Source organism: Poecilia mexicana, unplaced genomic scaffold (assembly GCF_051168715.1).
Source record: "Poecilia mexicana isolate PSO_F unplaced genomic scaffold, ASM5116871v1 scaffold_10, whole genome shotgun sequence".
NCBI classification, from domain to species: Eukaryota; Metazoa; Chordata; class Actinopteri; order Cyprinodontiformes; family Poeciliidae; genus Poecilia; species Poecilia mexicana.
Genome location: NW_028263379.1, coordinates 26,545,832 through 26,554,226, shown reverse-complemented (window position 1 = coordinate 26,554,226; position 8,395 = coordinate 26,545,832).

Sequence of the window (8,395 nt, the reverse complement as noted above, 5' to 3'; positions counted from 1 at the left end):
TTTAGATTGTGTTAAAAACAAACTGTTGGCCCCCCACTGGGAGTGGGGACCAACTGTCTACTGTAAATTGGGACAACAGAAAGTGTGAATGTATCACATTGTGGAATATATTGTAAAACTGATATGTAGGGAAAAAAAAACATCTTTACAATACTCCATGTAAAAGTGCTTATTTTTTTCTTACGTTCTCATAGTGTCTTCTATTTACTACTTGCTACAGTGTCAGTGAATAAACATGGACAGAATATGTTTTTACTGAGCCAAAATCAAGAATCAAGAAGGTTTTCTCTCGTCAGGGAGCTGATGAAACTACCTTCATTGTCTTATACCCTCCAATGTTACATCCCTTCCCCCATTTTTCACACAGTTTGTCAACTTTTTTTTAAAAAAAGTGATGATACAATTAATTCCTCTGTCTTTATAATTCCTGTTGACAATCAGGTGTAAAACTCAAACAGCATTGCAGAAAAACAGTATCATATCAGCAGTCAGACATGGTGGTTTGATCGTCTTTGGCTGCTTTCCTCCTCTGGCACCTGGATGTCTGGCCGAGATGGATGAAGATATAAATTCTGGTCTCCATCAGAAAGAAAAGAAGGATGCCCAGCTTTTAGTTCCCCTTAAGCTCAATGTCACTTGCACTATATACATCAGAACGTCGATCACCACATCAGCAAATTTGCTTCTGAATGGTTCCAAAAACTAAGTGGATACTTTTGGAGTGGTAATAAAAGTTGGAGTTATAAACACTGAGACAGTAATTAATACAGACCATTCATGCCCAAATGATCCTCAAAGGGGCTGGAAAAAAAAAAAAAAAATCTGTCAACAAATTCCACAATTCCTCCAAAACGATGCGAAAGACTCATGGCCAGTTGTCAAGATTGTTTGCACCAAGGTTGGTCCAACTACTTATTATGGATGGGGGTAAGTGTTACTGTTTTTGCCTGTTTGTAATGAGCAAAAACCTTTTATTGCTTCTTATTTTTTGAAAAGTATTTTTCTCCGTTTATAATGAGCAAAAAACTTTTGTTTTTCTTTTTGGAAAAAACAAAAAACAAAACAAAAAACTTGTCAAACACTAATCCCAAAGAGCTATATCAATGTGCCATTTTAGAATCAGGGTATGTTTAGTATCAAATCCTAAACCCAAGCAGATGCCAAATGACACTCTTGAGACTTCAAAAGTGACTTTTTGCAGACTTAGTGATGTCACAGCAGCTCATTTCACTCTAAACATAGTTGAAAACTATAAATGAAATGAACTTTGTATATGGAACCACCAATCCAAGAGTTTTTTCCACATAAACATTACTGAGGAACACCATCCATAGAACTGAAACAGCTTCAGGCCGGCAGCTCTTGACTAAGCTCCAAGAGCCGTCATTGCAAGCGTTACTGGGAGTAAAGCCAGTGATGCAGAGTGATGCAGCTGGAGTCCACTGCGGTCCTCCAACACACAAACACCTGTTTCAGCTGAGATAATGGTGAAACCACCTCCACTTTTAAGGAGAACCCTTTCTTTTTTTGCAATTCCATGTGTGCAACACTAGTAAAGATAAACCTTTCACCAGTCAAAAACCAGTCTGTTGTTCTACACTTTGCTTCTCACAGAGTGTCTGGCCCCTCGGCTATTGAGAAACGACTGCTTGCTTGAAGGCGTGGACTCTGTTGATGTTTTAAACACTCGCATCTGATTTTACACAAGCGCTAACATTTGCATGTAACGCGCCAACTCAACAAAGCTTTCCGGAAGTTGCGTGTACTGTAAACAAACCTGTGGAGAATAGCACCATGACGCCTTTGCCAACATTAAATGTATCCGCCGACTTTGATTGCTCAGCGTTGTGAAACGTGGCCAAGACGGACTGAGTGGCTTTGTTCAGCCAAGTGTTAACTGGCTATAAAGGTTTGATGTTGGACAACTGTCTGTAAAAAGGGAAACAAATGCGGGCGCTAAATTTGTCAAATTCATTGTAGCAGTCTGTAATTGAGATCCAGTTAAGACCTACCAAGGGAGGCCAACTGGTTTTGTGACTGTGAAAGTTGGCGCACAATAGATTTTTGTATTGTGTACCAATAGATGTCTTTTGGCAGGTGTTAATTTGCTGTTGCTATCCAGCCATAGCAAAAATCTACTACGGACCTAAATACATTTAACCTGGAAAATAATTTCAACATGGATTTGAGCATTTGGCATTAAGTGAATGTTGCAGTCAAATCCTAGCTAAGAAACCTGTGGGGGGGCTATCAGAGTTCAGAGTTACATAAGGCTCTGCATAGAGGTGCGTTATGTCCTTTTCAACTCAAACTCTTTTTTTTTCTTCTTTGCTTTTGGCGGATTGATTCATTCACTGAATGTCAGCCTCATTTGGCTGATCCTGTGACAGACAGGAGCTTTAGTTCCGAATCAAATGGTTAAATCAGAAACTCTTCACTCCTCCAGAGAAGTTGCCGGCACCTTAGCAATCTTTCAAAGCCTCCCATAGACTCGGCTATCATAATCGACTAGTTGACGTTAAACTTGAAGTATGAGCATTTGCTGGTCCGACGCCAACTTACCGAATGTTCAATTAAACAAACCTAGACGCATAAATAATATACTCGGGGGCAAATGAAATTTGCAATGAATTCAACCTAAATGTAAATGAGCACACATGCATACACGCAAATAAGCACACACACACGCACACACACCCCCACACACACACACCAACACGCACACACACGCTCATGCCCACAGATAGTAGCAGGTGCTCTCTGTTGGATGTGGATGAAGACAGATGAGCAGTGATCATTCTCATTAGAGCAGTGATGAGCTCCCGTGAAGACATACACCTGGACCGGTGCACACCTGGGGAGACAAAAACAGTGTGTGTGTGTGTGCGTGTGTGTGTGTGTGTGTGCGCGCGTGAAGGCGTGTGTGTACACCAGGGTGGAAAAAGAGAAAGTGATGAACATATAATAACCGGTGTTCTTCAACTCCATATATATATATTTATACACACAACAGGAGATAAAATGGAGTTTTATTGCACAAACTGAAATATTGTCCGATGTAATTTCTCTTTTTTTCTCCCCCTGCTGTTCAAAGTTACATATTAATCATGAGATTCACAACCCTCAGCTGAAATACTTGCATAAATATTAGCTTTCCCACTGATGACCGTTTATCTGAGTCTGAAAGACAATTTATACAGGTTTACGTTCATTATGCCTCACTGAGGACGATTTCTGTGACGTGATGCTCACAGTGGATGATGTTATTCAAAGATTGCTTTATAAGTAAAATCTGTCTGTTGTCCATATCTAAGGCTTTGTAGTGAAGCATCTCACTATTGGTCTCCTGGGCCATTAATTAAGTAATTTACGTGACAACATCCAAGTACACAGAGTTCAGCTGCCTGCCTGTGTTTTAACATCAAACGTTTTTATTTCTCCATCTTGTACAGCAGGATGAGAGCACATTTAGCATCCTGCAACCACCTGTGCTCTGCATCATGTTTCCCTGTGTGTGTGTGTTCCTGATTGATAAGAGTGGGCAAAACAAGGTTGGATGCAGAATGACCTATGCCGCGTGTTGATTGACGGATGCTGTCATCCGATTCCATTAGCTTTGTTCCCGCACACCTTGGTGCTCACTAATTTAATCTCGACTCTGATGGAATGTAATTTGGTTAAAAAGGGCCCCTTATTAATATTTCCAGTATCATTTTCAGTCACTGATAGGCAGAGGAACTTTCATTAGAGGGCGAAATTACGCAGACTTGATGGCACGTAAAATAGGGAGACAGATTGAGCAGGACAGGACAGAGATTTATGAACACGTGGATGCAATAACACTGGCACTGCACTGCAAAAAAGGAATTTCTGCTCGAGTTAAGGTGACTTGAATGAAGAATTTCAGTCTTGATGCATTATTTCTGGGATCTATTTACCTATTAAGGATAAACCTCTGTAAGATTATGTGACCTGTTTCAAGATATTTCATCTTGAGCTTCCTACTTGCATGGTGAAACAAATTTTGAGTAGATCTGATAATAAAACAAGTGACATTTGACCTTAAAAATATTTGACTTAACAGAGATTTGTTTAGCTCAGGCCTTGTTTCTTATTATATCAGTCAATTGAAGACAGTACTTTGAACAGTAAATACTTTATTTTAGACGGCTAGAGGTCAGATTTTGTGGGATATAGTGCATCTTTCATTGTAAACCCGAACATTGAAATTAATTTATTAAAAAGGTATTTTTGCTCAGAGTTTTATTATACGTCATTTACGTGAACATCTTGGAATCTGAGAAAACAAACAACAAACATTTAAACCAGCATAGTGATGTCCCCTTGATCCAAACTACATGTTCAAGACAAAACTACGACTGGCTGTATAAACTGAAATCTAATGGGACAAGTACTGTACATACACAAGTCCATTATCCGAGGCCATGAGAATATCATTAGTGGCTTTCACCAGTGCTGCTTTGGCGTTGTAATGAGCTCCGTACCTCGACTGAATCTCTTCAAACAAGTCATTAGTAAATGAACAAACACTTGATTAGCAACTATTTCCTCGAGATTTTTAGATAAGAAAGGAAGATCAGATATTGGTATGTGATTTATTAAGTCTTTATTGAGGTAAGGCTTCTTCAGTAAAGGTTTAATTACAGCTACCTTAAAAGCCTATGGTACGTATCCATTTACTTAGGAGAGATTAATTATATCCAAAGTGGGGGAGAGGGGCTTGATACATATGACTCAATACCTTTTCTCTACTAATACAGCTGCGAGTCTTTGGTGTATGTCTCTAACTTTGCACATCTTCATACATCATTTCATTTCAGCATTCTTCCTTGTTAGAATGGAAACGCCGTCTGTGGACAATAATTGTGACATTAAAAATCAGTGCCCATTTGTTTCTAGTTTAATCTGACTATAGCTAAGACTGTGACTACTTAAAGCCACTTGTAGACCTTGTAGTCTATGTTGAAGTATGCTTAGTAGTTGTATTTAGTGTAGTAATATACATACTGCCGAGGAGAACATATGTAATTTTGTGTAAGCAAACAAACAGTCAAGTTTACTTACAAAGCATGTTTAAAAAAAAACATGTTGGTTCAAAGTCATAAGACACGATTGAGAAATCCAGTAACCAACATTACATTTCGATGAGTGCCATCATCAAAAATCAATGCAAATTGGTCAATGTTTTATGTATTATGGTCCAAAAGCAACTCTAAACAGCTGGGTTTTTAGTTTAGATTTAAAGAAACTCAGTGTTTCAGCTGTTTTGCAGTTTTCTGGAAGTTTGTCCCACATACAAGCCGAGTGCTGCTTCTCCATGTTTGGTTCTGGTTCTGGGGATGCAGAACCAGAACCAGAAGACCTGAGGGGTCTGGAGGGTTTAAACAACAGCATCAGATCCTCGATGTGTTTTGGTGCTAAGCCGTTCAGTGATTTATAAACTAGCAACAGTATTTTAAAGCCTGTTCTCTGAGCTACAGGGAGCCAGTGGAAGGATTTTTGAACAAGTGCAAAAAAAATGTATGCCTGTAAACCTAAATTGTTCAGAAGAAAATGAGAACACATTCATTCAAAATTGCCTTTGCTTTGGTTATTGACTGCTCCACTGCTGCACATCTGGGCTCCTTCCTTCCTTCCTTCCTCAGGCTATCTGCCAGATGCGCCTCCTTCCTCAGCTCCCTGTCACTTCCCCCTGTCCCTTTTCTTCCTCGCTCTGAATCATCTTCAATGCCTTAATCATACCTCGACTCCCACCTTATTTCTTTCTTCATCACTCTCTGTATGTACCCTCCTTCCTGCCCCAGGCCACCCCGTTTCTCCAGTCTCATCCAGCCCTTTGGGATAAAGAGAATACTGAGGATCAGTTCTGCTCAGTGACCTTTGGAGGTGGCCTTCAATCTAAAGGTATGGTAGGGGAGCCGGAGCTTAGAGAGATTTACTCTGGCTGCCTGAGGGAGAAAGAGATTTCTTACTGTGAACATTCTCTGGAGGAGAAGAAAAGGAAAGAAAAGAAAGGATTGTTTGAGCTTTCAAAAGGAATCTTTTGACATTACTTATACATTACGGTACTTGGGATTATCTCACAAAATTAACGAAAATGAACAAACAAGTCAAAAACACATTTTGCTTCTAGTTATACAACTTTGTCTTGTGTTCAAATATATCTTTTAGATACTAACTCGAAAGTTCTTCAGAATATCGTCACTAAAACATGGTCACAGGATAAAAGCATGACCTTCATCAACTCCTTCAAAAATATCAGACGAACCCCGAAACCTTAGGACACGAACAAATAAAGGTACGTTTCAGAACCGTTGCCAAACGATAACATCGATCGATTACTCAGACTTACCCGCCACATCGTCTGAATGAAAATTTCCATGAAAGATGTTTGCCAACGCTATAAAATAAAATGATGCTCATCCCGCGCCACTATTCCTTTCAACGCCCGTTTCATTCTCATTCCCTCCATGAACTACAAGCCTTTTTAATAAAATAAAAAATACTGAGAAATTTAATTCTGGAGCAGAATTAAATTTGTAGAAAGAAAGGCAGATGAAAGGCAAGAAGATAGAAAGGGGAAGAAGGACCTTCTGGTCACAGTGGACCAGCAGCCATTGGTGGCACAACATTGTGGTGCGACGACAGACGATGACTCGCATATTGATGCAGCGTAGGATTTAAAAGATTGCTTGAGGGAGGGAAGTAGGGAGGTCATACCAGACTAAAATAAAACAAAACTGAAATTGTCACCTTCTTACAGCAGCAACTACAGCTGTGTTAGGCGTACAACCTCTCACGACAAGATGTTAGTTTTTTTTTCAGAAATGGGAATGAAAACACACGTTTACCTGTGTCTTGGGTGGCTGAAGGTTAAATCTAAATGTGGCGCTCCTAGGTGCCGTGATTGGGTGCCTGCTCAAATCTGTCCCACGAGGGGTTCCGTTGCAGACGGCATTTAATTTAGGTTCGATTTGCATATATCCAATCAGTTAGAGTAATTGGGAGGGCGTGGGATGGCATAGGAAGAACATATTCACATTCACACGCACACATATTCACCGAGGGTGTTGGTCTCTGTCCCGGGATGCAAGTAGAATTTGTTGCAGACGAGCTGATGACATTGATAATTGTGACACTGAGTGATGGCTCTAATCAGTAAGAGCATCTTCCTAATCAATGGACCTCTCTCCCTCCCTCTCTCCCTCCATCCCTCCATCCCTCCATCTCGTGTCTCCTGTCTCTTTTTGCCAGGCTTCAAAACAACTTCCTGCCCCCCCACATGAGATCTACCAACGCAGAGGTATATATAAATGGTCTCAATTACATTTACTGACCTTGACAGGTGGAGAAGACAGTTTAGCAATAAGTAACATCTGTCAACAAATGTGACAGGGTTTTGCTGAAACATTAATTCAGCCACTTGTGTGACCTGTTTATCAGTTGTGCCGCATTCACATCTATCTGTCCGTCTGTCTGTCTGTCTGTCTGTCTGTCTGTCCGTCTATCTGTCTATCCAATTTGGGGAAATAAAAATCATCTTAATTGCATTGGGTCTATAGCTTGGTGGTTCAGCCTTTTCTGTGTTGCACACTAATTTCACGTTGACAAAGAGGCTGAGATTGTTTTTATTCACCACTTGTTGCAACTTTTGTTTCACACGCTATCATGACTTTGTTTGTGTTACAGATTATATCCAATTTAAACTAAGCATGGTTGAATCATCTTGGTTTTTGAATGTTCCTTTTGGTAAATCTTTTTTTTTTTTTTTTTTGTAAATCCTCACTGATATTTGTTGCTTTGTTCAGATTCTACATCCAGAGGGTTGTTTCACCACAGGATAGTGTGAAAGCTGTGATTTTCCAGATAGTCTGGCTAAATTGACCCTTGACTCGTAGCACGCAAGTTACCATGGCGATTTATCCTGTGCCGTTAGCCTGCTCCATTTGAGGCTAATAGCCAGGCTTAGCTAATGTGAGCAGGGACCTTCAAAGTCAGTGGTACAAGTTGTGGGACATTGAAGGCAACATTTATCCCCATAGATCGCAGATACAACAGAATTGCCAGGGCCTCTATTGATAATATATGCAAGCAAAAAGAGAAACAGGAATTAATCTGCTCTTAGATGTTGCAGCATTGACTTCCACTGTTCATTTGTAGGTTTACATTTGTTCAGGAAACATGGAGTTACCAGGCAACTCCTGTGTTTAAAGACAGGTAACTCCACAAATGGTGTGATTTTGACCTTTTTAAAAGTAGTGTTTAGGAAATGCATATTTTAGGCTAATTACACATTCAGTCAATCAGCTATTGCTTGATATTGCAGAGGCAATATTTCCTTGCGTACAAGGTGCTTCAATTCCTCAAAATTGCG